Below are 12,123 nucleotides of genomic sequence, written 5' to 3' on the forward strand. Positions count from 1 at the left end.
GCCAGCTGAAAAGAGACACAGCGCTTCGGCTGTGGAGACTTGTTCGGCTGGCGTTCGGGGAGTCGCGTTTTTCAGAATTGTATTGAGATCGTTTTCCACAGAGCTCAGATGTCAAAGCACAGCAGCAGCTCTCCACAGCGATCCTCTATAGCGCCCTTTCTCCCGCAGCTCCGTCCTCATTGGAAGGAAGCAAGAGTGAAAGGCTGAAGTGAAATAGAGCGGGGACGAAGGCAGTGAAGAGAGAGAACGTGGGAAGAAGAGAAAAACGCAAGGGAAAAAAAGCAGCGTCGTAAAAGAGGTGACGGAGCTGTCCTCTCTATAAGAAGGGTGCCAGCGAGCCTTGCTCTCGCTTACGGCCACACCCCCTTGAGCACGCCTGATCTCGTCTGATCTCGGAAGCTAAACAGGGATGGGCCTGGTTAGTACTTGGATGGGAGACCGCCTGGGAATACCAGGTGCTGTAAGCTTTTAAGCGCAGGAGGCGCCCTATCCCCGCTCGCTCGCTCATTCCCCTGTTCACACGTGCAGTGCGGCTTGTCCGTCTGTTTATTTGTCAGCTTTGGCGAGACACGGGTGCTTGTGTATTAGCGTGAGCGTTTTTTATTCTGATCATGAACAGTTTTACAAGTCCGCAAAGGATCGAGGAAAGGTTTATCGCCAGCTGAAAAGAGACACAGCGCTTCGGCTGTGGAGACTTGTTCGGCTGGCGTTCGGGGAGTCGCGTTTTTCAGAATTGTATTGAGATCGTTTTCCACAGAGCTCAGATGTCAAAGCACAGCAGCAGCTCTCCACAGCGATCCTCTATAGCGCCCTTTCTCCCGCAGCTCCGTCCTCATTGGAAGGAAGCAAGAGTGAAAGGCTGAAGTGAAATAGAGCGGGGACGAAGGCAGTGAAGAGAGAGAACGTGGGAAGAAGAGAAAAACGCAAGGGAAAAAAAGCAGCGTCGTAAAAGAGGTGACGGAGCTGTCCTCTCTATAAGAAGGGTGCCAGCGAGCCTTGCTCTCGCTTACGGCCACACCCCCTTGAGCACGCCTGATCTCGTCTGATCTCGGAAGCTAAACAGGGATGGGCCTGGTTAGTACTTGGATGGGAGACCGCCTGGGAATACCAGGTGCTGTAAGCTTTTAAGCGCAGGAGGCGCCCTATCCCCGCTCGCTCGCTCATTCCCCTGTTCACACGTGCAGTGCGGCTTGTCCGTCTGTTTATTTGTCAGCTTTGGCGAGACACGGGTGCTTGTGTATTAGCGTGAGCGTTTTTTATTCTGATCATGAACAGTTTTACAAGTCCGCAAAGGATCGAGGAAAGGTTTATCGCCAGCTGAAAAGAGACACAGCGCTTCGGCTGTGGAGACTTGTTCGGCTGGCGTTCGGGGAGTCGCGTTTTTCAGAATTGTATTGAGATCGTTTTCCACAGAGCTCAGATGTCAAAGCACAGCAGCAGCTCTCCACAGCGATCCTCTATAGCGCCCTTTCTCCCGCAGCTCCGTCCTCATTGGAAGGAAGCAAGAAAAAAGCAGCGTCGTAAAAGAGGTGACGGAGCTGTCCTCTCTATAAGAAGGGTGCCAGCGAGCCTTGCTCTCGCTTACGGCCACACCCCCTTGAGCACGCCTGATCTCGTCTGATCTCGGAAGCTAAACAGGGATGGGCCTGGTTAGTACTTGGATGGGAGACCGCCTGGGAATACCAGGTGCTGTAAGCTTTTAAGCGCAGGAGGCGCCCTATCCCCGCTCGCTCGCTCATTCCCCTGTTCACACGTGCAGTGCGGCTTGTCCGTCTGTTTATTTGTCAGCTTTGGCGAGACACGGGTGCTTGTGTATTAGCGTGAGCGTTTTTTATTCTGATCATGAACAGTTTTACAAGTCCGCAAAGGATCGAGGAAAGGTTTATCGCCAGCTGAAAAGAGACACAGCGCTTCGGCTGTGGAGACTTGTTCGGCTGGCGTTCGGGGAGTCGCGTTTTTCAGAATTGTATTGAGATCGTTTTCCACAGAGCTCAGATGTCAAAGCACAGCAGCAGCTCTCCACAGCGATCCTCTATAGCGCCCTTTCTCCCGCAGCTCCGTCCTCATTGGAAGGAAGCAAGAAAAAAGCAGCGTCGTAAAAGAGGTGACGGAGCTGTCCTCTCTATAAGAAGGGTGCCAGCGAGCCTTGCTCTCGCTTACGGCCACACCCCCTTGAGCACGCCTGATCTCGTCTGATCTCGGAAGCTAAACAGGGATGGGCCTGGTTAGTACTTGGATGGGAGACCGCCTGGGAATACCAGGTGCTGTAAGCTTTTAAGCGCAGGAGGCGCCCTATCCCCGCTCGCTCGCTCATTCCCCTGTTCACACGTGCAGTGCGGCTTGTCCGTCTGTTTATTTGTCAGCTTTGGCGAGACACGGGTGCTTGTGTATTAGCGTGAGCGTTTTTTATTCTGATCATGAACAGTTTTACAAGTCCGCAAAGGATCGAGGAAAGGTTTATCGCCAGCTGAAAAGAGACACAGCGCTTCGGCTGTGGAGACTTGTTCGGCTGGCGTTCGGGGAGTCGCGTTTTTCAGAATTGTATTGAGATCGTTTTCCACAGAGCTCAGATGTCAAAGCACAGCAGCAGCTCTCCACAGCGATCCTCTATAGCGCCCTTTCTCCCGCAGCTCCGTCCTCATTGGAAGGAAGCAAGAAAAAAGCAGCGTCGTAAAAGAGGTGACGGAGCTGTCCTCTCTATAAGAAGGGTGCCAGCGAGCCTTGCTCTCGCTTACGGCCACACCCCCTTGAGCACGCCTGATCTCGTCTGATCTCGGAAGCTAAACAGGGATGGGCCTGGTTAGTACTTGGATGGGAGACCGCCTGGGAATACCAGGTGCTGTAAGCTTTTAAGCGCAGGAGGCGCCCTATCCCCGCTCGCTCGCTCATTCCCCTGTTCACACGTGCAGTGCGGCTTGTCCGTCTGTTTATTTGTCAGCTTTGGCGAGACACGGGTGCTTGTGTATTAGCGTGAGCGTTTTTTATTCTGATCATGAACAGTTTTACAAGTCCGCAAAGGATCGAGGAAAGGTTTATCGCCAGCTGAAAAGAGACACAGCGCTTCGGCTGTGGAGACTTGTTCGGCTGGCGTTCGGGGAGTCGCGTTTTTCAGAATTGTATTGAGATCGTTTTCCACAGAGCTCAGATGTCAAAGCACAGCAGCAGCTCTCCACAGCGATCCTCTATAGCGCCCTTTCTCCCGCAGCTCCGTCCTCATTGGAAGGAAGCAAGAGTGAAAGGCTGAAGTGAAATAGAGCGGGGACGAAGGCAGTGAAGAGAGAGAACGTGGGAAGAAGAGAAAAACGCAAGGGAAAAAAAGCAGCGTCGTAAAAGAGGTGACGGAGCTGTCCTCTCTATAAGAAGGGTGCCAGCGAGCCTTGCTCTCGCTTACGGCCACACCCCCTTGAGCACGCCTGATCTCGTCTGATCTCGGAAGCTAAACAGGGATGGGCCTGGTTAGTACTTGGATGGGAGACCGCCTGGGAATACCAGGTGCTGTAAGCTTTTAAGCGCAGGAGGCGCCCTATCCCCGCTCGCTCGCTCATTCCCCTGTTCACACGTGCAGTGCGGCTTGTCCGTCTGTTTATTTGTCAGCTTTGGCGAGACACGGGTGCTTGTGTATTAGCGTGAGCGTTTTTTATTCTGATCATGAACAGTTTTACAAGTCCGCAAAGGATCGAGGAAAGGTTTATCGCCAGCTGAAAAGAGACACAGCGCTTCGGCTGTGGAGACTTGTTCGGCTGGCGTTCGGGGAGTCGCGTTTTTCAGAATTGTATTGAGATCGTTTTCCACAGAGCTCAGATGTCAAAGCACAGCAGCAGCTCTCCACAGCGATCCTCTATAGCGCCCTTTCTCCCGCAGCTCCGTCCTCATTGGAAGGAAGCAAGAGTGAAAGGCTGAAGTGAAATAGAGCGGGGACGAAGGCAGTGAAGAGAGAGAACGTGGGAAGAAGAGAAAAACGCAAGGGAAAAAAAGCAGCGTCGTAAAAGAGGTGACGGAGCTGTCCTCTCTATAAGAAGGGTGCCAGCGAGCCTTGCTCTCGCTTACGGCCACACCCCCTTGAGCACGCCTGATCTCGTCTGATCTCGGAAGCTAAACAGGGATGGGCCTGGTTAGTACTTGGATGGGAGACCGCCTGGGAATACCAGGTGCTGTAAGCTTTTAAGCGCAGGAGGCGCCCTATCCCCGCTCGCTCGCTCATTCCCCTGTTCACACGTGCAGTGCGGCTTGTCCGTCTGTTTATTTGTCAGCTTTGGCGAGACACGGGTGCTTGTGTATTAGCGTGAGCGTTTTTTATTCTGATCATGAACAGTTTTACAAGTCCGCAAAGGATCGAGGAAAGGTTTATCGCCAGCTGAAAAGAGACACAGCGCTTCGGCTGTGGAGACTTGTTCGGCTGGCGTTCGGGGAGTCGCGTTTTTCAGAATTGTATTGAGATCGTTTTCCACAGAGCTCAGATGTCAAAGCACAGCAGCAGCTCTCCACAGCGATCCTCTATAGCGCCCTTTCTCCCGCAGCTCCGTCCTCATTGGAAGGAAGCAAGAAAAAAGCAGCGTCGTAAAAGAGGTGACGGAGCTGTCCTCTCTATAAGAAGGGTGCCAGCGAGCCTTGCTCTCGCTTACGGCCACACCCCCTTGAGCACGCCTGATCTCGTCTGATCTCGGAAGCTAAACAGGGATGGGCCTGGTTAGTACTTGGATGGGAGACCGCCTGGGAATACCAGGTGCTGTAAGCTTTTAAGCGCAGGAGGCGCCCTATCCCCGCTCGCTCGCTCATTCCCCTGTTCACACGTGCAGTGCGGCTTGTCCGTCTGTTTATTTGTCAGCTTTGGCGAGACACGGGTGCTTGTGTATTAGCGTGAGCGTTTTTTATTCTGATCATGAACAGTTTTACAAGTCCGCAAAGGATCGAGGAAAGGTTTATCGCCAGCTGAAAAGAGACACAGCGCTTCGGCTGTGGAGACTTGTTCGGCTGGCGTTCGGGGAGTCGCGTTTTTCAGAATTGTATTGAGATCGTTTTCCACAGAGCTCAGATGTCAAAGCACAGCAGCAGCTCTCCACAGCGATCCTCTATAGCGCCCTTTCTCCCGCAGCTCCGTCCTCATTGGAAGGAAGCAAGAGTGAAAGGCTGAAGTGAAATAGAGCGGGGACGAAGGCAGTGAAGAGAGAGAACGTGGGAAGAAGAGAAAAACGCAAGGGAAAAAAAGCAGCGTCGTAAAAGAGGTGACGGAGCTGTCCTCTCTATAAGAAGGGTGCCAGCGAGCCTTGCTCTCGCTTACGGCCACACCCCCTTGAGCACGCCTGATCTCGTCTGATCTCGGAAGCTAAACAGGGATGGGCCTGGTTAGTACTTGGATGGGAGACCGCCTGGGAATACCAGGTGCTGTAAGCTTTTAAGCGCAGGAGGCGCCCTATCCCCGCTCGCTCGCTCATTCCCCTGTTCACACGTGCAGTGCGGCTTGTCCGTCTGTTTATTTGTCAGCTTTGGCGAGACACGGGTGCTTGTGTATTAGCGTGAGCGTTTTTTATTCTGATCATGAACAGTTTTACAAGTCCGCAAAGGATCGAGGAAAGGTTTATCGCCAGCTGAAAAGAGACACAGCGCTTCGGCTGTGGAGACTTGTTCGGCTGGCGTTCGGGGAGTCGCGTTTTTCAGAATTGTATTGAGATCGTTTTCCACAGAGCTCAGATGTCAAAGCACAGCAGCAGCTCTCCACAGCGATCCTCTATAGCGCCCTTTCTCCCGCAGCTCCGTCCTCATTGGAAGGAAGCAAGAGTGAAAGGCTGAAGTGAAATAGAGCGGGGACGAAGGCAGTGAAGAGAGAGAACGTGGGAAGAAGAGAAAAACGCAAGGGAAAAAAAGCAGCGTCGTAAAAGAGGTGACGGAGCTGTCCTCTCTATAAGAAGGGTGCCAGCGAGCCTGGCTCTCGCTTGCGGCCACACCCCCTTGAGCACGCCTGATCTCGTCTGATCTCGGAAGCTAAACAGGGATGGGCCTGGTTAGTACTTGGATGGGAGACCGCCTGGGAATACCAGGTGCTGTAAGCTTTTAAGCGCAGGAGGCGCCCTATCCCCGCTCGCTCGCTCATTCCCCTGTTCACACGTGCAGTGCGGCTTGTCCGTCTGTTTATTTGTCAGCTTTGGCGAGACACGGGTGCTTGTGTATTAGCGTGAGCGTTTTTTATTCTGATCATGAACAGTTTTACAAGTCCGCAAAGGATCGAGGAAAGGTTTATCGCCAGCTGAAAAGAGACACAGCGCTTCGGCTGTGGAGACTTGTTCGGCTGGCGTTCGGGGAGTCGCGTTTTTCAGAATTGTATTGAGATCGTTTTCCACAGAGCTCAGATGTCAAAGCACAGCAGCAGCTCTCCACAGCGATCCTCTATAGCGCCCTTTCTCCCGCAGCTCCGTCCTCATTGGAAGGAAGCAAGAGTGAAAGGCTGAAGTGAAATAGAGCGGGGACGAAGGCAGTGAAGAGAGAGAACGTGGGAAGAAGAGAAAAACGCAAGGGAAAAAAAGCAGCGTCGTAAAAGAGGTGACGGAGCTGTCCTCTCTATAAGAAGGGTGCCAGCGAGCCTTGCTCTCGCTTACGGCCACACCCCCTTGAGCACGCCTGATCTCGTCTGATCTCGGAAGCTAAACAGGGATGGGCCTGGTTAGTACTTGGATGGGAGACCGCCTGGGAATACCAGGTGCTGTAAGCTTTTAAGCGCAGGAGGCGCCCTATCCCCGCTCGCTCGCTCATTCCCCTGTTCACACGTGCAGTGCGGCTTGTCCGTCTGTTTATTTGTCAGCTTTGGCGAGACACGGGTGCTTGTGTATTAGCGTGAGCGTTTTTTATTCTGATCATGAACAGTTTTACAAGTCCGCAAAGGATCGAGGAAAGGTTTATCGCCAGCTGAAAAGAGACACAGCGCTTCGGCTGTGGAGACTTGTTCGGCTGGCGTTCGGGGAGTCGCGTTTTTCAGAATTGTATTGAGATCGTTTTCCACAGAGCTCAGATGTCAAAGCACAGCAGCAGCTCTCCACAGCGATCCTCTATAGCGCCCTTTCTCCCGCAGCTCCGTCCTCATTGGAAGGAAGCAAGAGTGAAAGGCTGAAGTGAAATAGAGCGGGGACGAAGGCAGTGAAGAGAGAGAACGTGGGAAGAAGAGAAAAACGCAAGGGAAAAAAAGCAGCGTCGTAAAAGAGGTGACGGAGCTGTCCTCTCTATAAGAAGGGTGCCAGCGAGCCTTGCTCTCGCTTACGGCCACACCCCCTTGAGCACGCCTGATCTCGTCTGATCTCGGAAGCTAAACAGGGATGGGCCTGGTTAGTACTTGGATGGGAGACCGCCTGGGAATACCAGGTGCTGTAAGCTTTTAAGCGCAGGAGGCGCCCTATCCCCGCTCGCTCGCTCATTCCCCTGTTCACACGTGCAGTGCGGCTTGTCCGTCTGTTTATTTGTCAGCTTTGGCGAGACACGGGTGCTTGTGTATTAGCGTGAGCGTTTTTTATTCTGATCATGAACAGTTTTACAAGTCCGCAAAGGATCGAGGAAAGGTTTATCGCCAGCTGAAAAGAGACACAGCGCTTCGGCTGTGGAGACTTGTTCGGCTGGCGTTCGGGGAGTCGCGTTTTTCAGAATTGTATTGAGATCGTTTTCCACAGAGCTCAGATGTCAAAGCACAGCAGCAGCTCTCCACAGCGATCCTCTATAGCGCCCTTTCTCCCGCAGCTCCGTCCTCATTGGAAGGAAGCAAGAAAAAAGCAGCGTCGTAAAAGAGGTGACGGAGCTGTCCTCTCTATAAGAAGGGTGCCAGCGAGCCTTGCTCTCGCTTACGGCCACACCCCCTTGAGCACGCCTGATCTCGTCTGATCTCGGAAGCTAAACAGGGATGGGCCTGGTTAGTACTTGGATGGGAGACCGCCTGGGAATACCAGGTGCTGTAAGCTTTTAAGCGCAGGAGGCGCCCTATCCCCGCTCGCTCGCTCATTCCCCTGTTCACACGTGCAGTGCGGCTTGTCCGTCTGTTTATTTGTCAGCTTTGGCGAGACACGGGTGCTTGTGTATTAGCGTGAGCGTTTTTTATTCTGATCATGAACAGTTTTACAAGTCCGCAAAGGATCGAGGAAAGGTTTATCGCCAGCTGAAAAGAGACACAGCGCTTCGGCTGTGGAGACTTGTTCGGCTGGCGTTCGGGGAGTCGCGTTTTTCAGAATTGTATTGAGATCGTTTTCCACAGAGCTCAGATGTCAAAGCACAGCAGCAGCTCTCCACAGCGATCCTCTATAGCGCCCTTTCTCCCGCAGCTCCGTCCTCATTGGAAGGAAGCAAGAAAAAAGCAGCGTCGTAAAAGAGGTGACGGAGCTGTCCTCTCTATAAGAAGGGTGCCAGCGAGCCTTGCTCTCGCTTACGGCCACACCCCCTTGAGCACGCCTGATCTCGTCTGATCTCGGAAGCTAAACAGGGATGGGCCTGGTTAGTACTTGGATGGGAGACCGCCTGGGAATACCAGGTGCTGTAAGCTTTTAAGCGCAGGAGGCGCCCTATCCCCGCTCGCTCGCTCATTCCCCTGTTCACACGTGCAGTGCGGCTTGTCCGTCTGTTTATTTGTCAGCTTTGGCGAGACACGGGTGCTTGTGTATTAGCGTGAGCGTTTTTTATTCTGATCATGAACAGTTTTACAAGTCCGCAAAGGATCGAGGAAAGGTTTATCGCCAGCTGAAAAGAGACACAGCGCTTCGGCTGTGGAGACTTGTTCGGCTGGCGTTCGGGGAGTCGCGTTTTTCAGAATTGTATTGAGATCGTTTTCCACAGAGCTCAGATGTCAAAGCACAGCAGCAGCTCTCCACAGCGATCCTCTATAGCGCCCTTTCTCCCGCAGCTCCGTCCTCATTGGAAGGAAGCAAGAGTGAAAGGCTGAAGTGAAATAGAGCGGGGACGAAGGCAGTGAAGAGAGAGAACGTGGGAAGAAGAGAAAAACGCAAGGGAAAAAAAGCAGCGTCGTAAAAGAGGTGACGGAGCTGTCCTCTCTATAAGAAGGGTGCCAGCGAGCCTTGCTCTCGCTTACGGCCACACCCCCTTGAGCACGCCTGATCTCGTCTGATCTCGGAAGCTAAACAGGGATGGGCCTGGTTAGTACTTGGATGGGAGACCGCCTGGGAATACCAGGTGCTGTAAGCTTTTAAGCGCAGGAGGCGCCCTATCCCCGCTCGCTCGCTCATTCCCCTGTTCACACGTGCAGTGCGGCTTGTCCGTCTGTTTATTTGTCAGCTTTGGCGAGACACGGGTGCTTGTGTATTAGCGTGAGCGTTTTTTATTCTGATCATGAACAGTTTTACAAGTCCGCAAAGGATCGAGGAAAGGTTTATCGCCAGCTGAAAAGAGACACAGCGCTTCGGCTGTGGAGACTTGTTCGGCTGGCGTTCGGGGAGTCGCGTTTTTCAGAATTGTATTGAGATCGTTTTCCACAGAGCTCAGATGTCAAAGCACAGCAGCAGCTCTCCACAGCGATCCTCTATAGCGCCCTTTCTCCCGCAGCTCCGTCCTCATTGGAAGGAAGCAAGAGTGAAAGGCTGAAGTGAAATAGAGCGGGGACGAAGGCAGTGAAGAGAGAGAACGTGGGAAGAAGAGAAAAACGCAAGGGAAAAAAAGCAGCGTCGTAAAAGAGGTGACGGAGCTGTCCTCTCTATAAGAAGGGTGCCAGCGAGCCTTGCTCTCGCTTACGGCCACACCCCCTTGAGCACGCCTGATCTCGTCTGATCTCGGAAGCTAAACAGGGATGGGCCTGGTTAGTACTTGGATGGGAGACCGCCTGGGAATACCAGGTGCTGTAAGCTTTTAAGCGCAGGAGGCGCCCTATCCCCGCTCGCTCGCTCATTCCCCTGTTCACACGTGCAGTGCGGCTTGTCCGTCTGTTTATTTGTCAGCTTTGGCGAGACACGGGTGCTTGTGTATTAGCGTGAGCGTTTTTTATTCTGATCATGAACAGTTTTACAAGTCCGCAAAGGATCGAGGAAAGGTTTATCGCCAGCTGAAAAGAGACACAGCGCTTCGGCTGTGGAGACTTGTTCGGCTGGCGTTCGGGGAGTCGCGTTTTTCAGAATTGTATTGAGATCGTTTTCCACAGAGCTCAGATGTCAAAGCACAGCAGCAGCTCTCCACAGCGATCCTCTATAGCGCCCTTTCTCCCGCAGCTCCGTCCTCATTGGAAGGAAGCAAGAGTGAAAGGCTGAAGTGAAATAGAGCGGGGACGAAGGCAGTGAAGAGAGAGAACGTGGGAAGAAGAGAAAAACGCAAGGGAAAAAAAGCAGCGTCGTAAAAGAGGTGACGGAGCTGTCCTCTCTATAAGAAGGGTGCCAGCGAGCCTTGCTCTCGCTTACGGCCACACCCCCTTGAGCACGCCTGATCTCGTCTGATCTCGGAAGCTAAACAGGGATGGGCCTGGTTAGTACTTGGATGGGAGACCGCCTGGGAATACCAGGTGCTGTAAGCTTTTAAGCGCAGGAGGCGCCCTATCCCCGCTCGCTCGCTCATTCCCCTGTTCACACGTGCAGTGCGGCTTGTCCGTCTGTTTATTTGTCAGCTTTGGCGAGACACGGGTGCTTGTGTATTAGCGTGAGCGTTTTTTATTCTGATCATGAACAGTTTTACAAGTCCGCAAAGGATCGAGGAAAGGTTTATCGCCAGCTGAAAAGAGACACAGCGCTTCGGCTGTGGAGACTTGTTCGGCTGGCGTTCGGGGAGTCGCGTTTTTCAGAATTGTATTGAGATCGTTTTCCACAGAGCTCAGATGTCAAAGCACAGCAGCAGCTCTCCACAGCGATCCTCTATAGCGCCCTTTCTCCCGCAGCTCCGTCCTCATTGGAAGGAAGCAAGAAAAAAGCAGCGTCGTAAAAGAGGTGACGGAGCTGTCCTCTCTATAAGAAGGGTGCCAGCGAGCCTTGCTCTCGCTTACGGCCACACCCCCTTGAGCACGCCTGATCTCGTCTGATCTCGGAAGCTAAACAGGGATGGGCCTGGTTAGTACTTGGATGGGAGACCGCCTGGGAATACCAGGTGCTGTAAGCTTTTAAGCGCAGGAGGCGCCCTATCCCCGCTCGCTCGCTCATTCCCCTGTTCACACGTGCAGTGCGGCTTGTCCGTCTGTTTATTTGTCAGCTTTGGCGAGACACGGGTGCTTGTGTATTAGCGTGAGCGTTTTTTATTCTGATCATGAACAGTTTTACAAGTCCGCAAAGGATCGAGGAAAGGTTTATCGCCAGCTGAAAAGAGACACAGCGCTTCGGCTGTGGAGACTTGTTCGGCTGGCGTTCGGGGAGTCGCGTTTTTCAGAATTGTATTGAGATCGTTTTCCACAGAGCTCAGATGTCAAAGCACAGCAGCAGCTCTCCACAGCGATCCTCTATAGCGCCCTTTCTCCCGCAGCTCCGTCCTCATTGGAAGGAAGCAAGAGTGAAAGGCTGAAGTGAAATAGAGCGGGGACGAAGGCAGTGAAGAGAGAGAACGTGGGAAGAAGAGAAAAACGCAAGGGAAAAAAAGCAGCGTCGTAAAAAAGGTGACGGAGCTGTCCTCTCTATAAGAAGGGTGCCAGCGAGCCTTGCTCTTGCTTACGGCCACACCCCCTTGAGCACGCCTGATCTCGTCTGATCTCGGAAGCTAAACAGGGATGGGCCTGGTTAGTACTTGGATGGGAGACCGCCTGGGAATACCAGGTGCTGTAAGCTTTTAAGCGCAGGAGGCGCCCTATCCCCGCTCGCTCGCTCATTCCCCTGTTCACACGTGCAGTGCGGCTTGTCCGTCTGTTTATTTGTCAGCTTTGGCGAGACACGGGTGCTTGTGTATTAGCGTGAGCGTTTTTTATTCTGATCATGAACAGTTTTACAAGTCCGCAAAGGATCGAGGAAAGGTTTATCGCCAGCTGAAAAGAGACACAGCGCTTCGGCTGTGGAGACTTGTTCGGCTGGCGTTCGGGGAGTCGCGTTTTTCATAATTGTATTGAGATCGTTTTCCACAGAGCTCAGATGTCAAAGCACAGCAGCAGCTCTCCACAGCGATCCTCTATAGCGCCCTTTCTCCCGCAGCTCCGTCCTCATTGGAAGGAAGCAAGAAAAAAGCAGCGTCGTAAAAGAGGTGACGGAG

General features: G+C 52.9%; 19 non-coding genes across 19 annotated transcripts; all 19 read left to right on the forward strand.

Moving 5' to 3' along the window:
- Positions 1-348: 348 nt before the first annotated feature.
- Positions 349-467, forward strand: LOC148810159 (5S ribosomal RNA). Its single transcript, XR_016086914.1, has one exon. It is a non-coding gene; the product is annotated as a 5S ribosomal RNA (ribosomal RNA).
- A 537-nt stretch (positions 468-1,004) lies between these two features.
- LOC148810160 (5S ribosomal RNA) lies at positions 1,005-1,123 on the forward strand. The gene has a single exon (XR_016086915.1). It is a non-coding gene; the product is annotated as a 5S ribosomal RNA (ribosomal RNA).
- Positions 1,124-1,579: 456 nt separating this feature from the next.
- Positions 1,580-1,698, forward strand: LOC148810161 (5S ribosomal RNA). Its single transcript, XR_016086916.1, has one exon. It is a non-coding gene; the product is annotated as a 5S ribosomal RNA (ribosomal RNA).
- A 456-nt stretch (positions 1,699-2,154) lies between these two features.
- On the forward strand, positions 2,155-2,273 carry LOC148810162 (5S ribosomal RNA). Its single transcript, XR_016086917.1, has one exon. It is a non-coding gene; the product is annotated as a 5S ribosomal RNA (ribosomal RNA).
- A 456-nt stretch (positions 2,274-2,729) lies between these two features.
- On the forward strand, positions 2,730-2,848 carry LOC148810163 (5S ribosomal RNA). Its single transcript, XR_016086918.1, has one exon. It is a non-coding gene; the product is annotated as a 5S ribosomal RNA (ribosomal RNA).
- Positions 2,849-3,385: 537 nt separating this feature from the next.
- LOC148810164 (5S ribosomal RNA) lies at positions 3,386-3,504 on the forward strand. The gene has a single exon (XR_016086919.1). It is a non-coding gene; the product is annotated as a 5S ribosomal RNA (ribosomal RNA).
- A 537-nt stretch (positions 3,505-4,041) lies between these two features.
- Positions 4,042-4,160, forward strand: LOC148810165 (5S ribosomal RNA). Its single transcript, XR_016086920.1, has one exon. It is a non-coding gene; the product is annotated as a 5S ribosomal RNA (ribosomal RNA).
- A 456-nt stretch (positions 4,161-4,616) lies between these two features.
- LOC148810166 (5S ribosomal RNA) lies at positions 4,617-4,735 on the forward strand. Its single transcript, XR_016086921.1, has one exon. It is a non-coding gene; the product is annotated as a 5S ribosomal RNA (ribosomal RNA).
- A 537-nt stretch (positions 4,736-5,272) lies between these two features.
- On the forward strand, positions 5,273-5,391 carry LOC148810167 (5S ribosomal RNA). Its single transcript, XR_016086923.1, has one exon. It is a non-coding gene; the product is annotated as a 5S ribosomal RNA (ribosomal RNA).
- Positions 5,392-5,928: 537 nt separating this feature from the next.
- LOC148810168 (5S ribosomal RNA) lies at positions 5,929-6,047 on the forward strand. Its single transcript, XR_016086998.1, has one exon. It is a non-coding gene; the product is annotated as a 5S ribosomal RNA (ribosomal RNA).
- Positions 6,048-6,584: 537 nt separating this feature from the next.
- On the forward strand, positions 6,585-6,703 carry LOC148810169 (5S ribosomal RNA). The gene has a single exon (XR_016086924.1). It is a non-coding gene; the product is annotated as a 5S ribosomal RNA (ribosomal RNA).
- Positions 6,704-7,240: 537 nt separating this feature from the next.
- Positions 7,241-7,359, forward strand: LOC148810170 (5S ribosomal RNA). Its single transcript, XR_016086925.1, has one exon. It is a non-coding gene; the product is annotated as a 5S ribosomal RNA (ribosomal RNA).
- A 456-nt stretch (positions 7,360-7,815) lies between these two features.
- Positions 7,816-7,934, forward strand: LOC148810171 (5S ribosomal RNA). Its single transcript, XR_016086926.1, has one exon. It is a non-coding gene; the product is annotated as a 5S ribosomal RNA (ribosomal RNA).
- A 456-nt stretch (positions 7,935-8,390) lies between these two features.
- LOC148810172 (5S ribosomal RNA) lies at positions 8,391-8,509 on the forward strand. The gene has a single exon (XR_016086927.1). It is a non-coding gene; the product is annotated as a 5S ribosomal RNA (ribosomal RNA).
- Positions 8,510-9,046: 537 nt separating this feature from the next.
- LOC148810173 (5S ribosomal RNA) lies at positions 9,047-9,165 on the forward strand. The gene has a single exon (XR_016086929.1). It is a non-coding gene; the product is annotated as a 5S ribosomal RNA (ribosomal RNA).
- A 537-nt stretch (positions 9,166-9,702) lies between these two features.
- Positions 9,703-9,821, forward strand: LOC148810174 (5S ribosomal RNA). The gene has a single exon (XR_016086930.1). It is a non-coding gene; the product is annotated as a 5S ribosomal RNA (ribosomal RNA).
- Positions 9,822-10,358: 537 nt separating this feature from the next.
- Positions 10,359-10,477, forward strand: LOC148810175 (5S ribosomal RNA). The gene has a single exon (XR_016086931.1). It is a non-coding gene; the product is annotated as a 5S ribosomal RNA (ribosomal RNA).
- Positions 10,478-10,933: 456 nt separating this feature from the next.
- Positions 10,934-11,052, forward strand: LOC148810176 (5S ribosomal RNA). Its single transcript, XR_016086932.1, has one exon. It is a non-coding gene; the product is annotated as a 5S ribosomal RNA (ribosomal RNA).
- A 537-nt stretch (positions 11,053-11,589) lies between these two features.
- Positions 11,590-11,708, forward strand: LOC148810177 (5S ribosomal RNA). Its single transcript, XR_016086933.1, has one exon. It is a non-coding gene; the product is annotated as a 5S ribosomal RNA (ribosomal RNA).
- The last annotated feature ends 415 nt before the right edge of the window (positions 11,709-12,123 follow it).

The sequence above is a fragment of the Atractosteus spatula genome, unplaced genomic scaffold (genome assembly GCF_055471065.1).
Source record: "Atractosteus spatula isolate fAtrSpa1 unplaced genomic scaffold, fAtrSpa1.hap1 Scaffold_103, whole genome shotgun sequence".
Lineage (NCBI taxonomy): Eukaryota > Metazoa > Chordata > Actinopteri > Semionotiformes > Lepisosteidae > Atractosteus > Atractosteus spatula.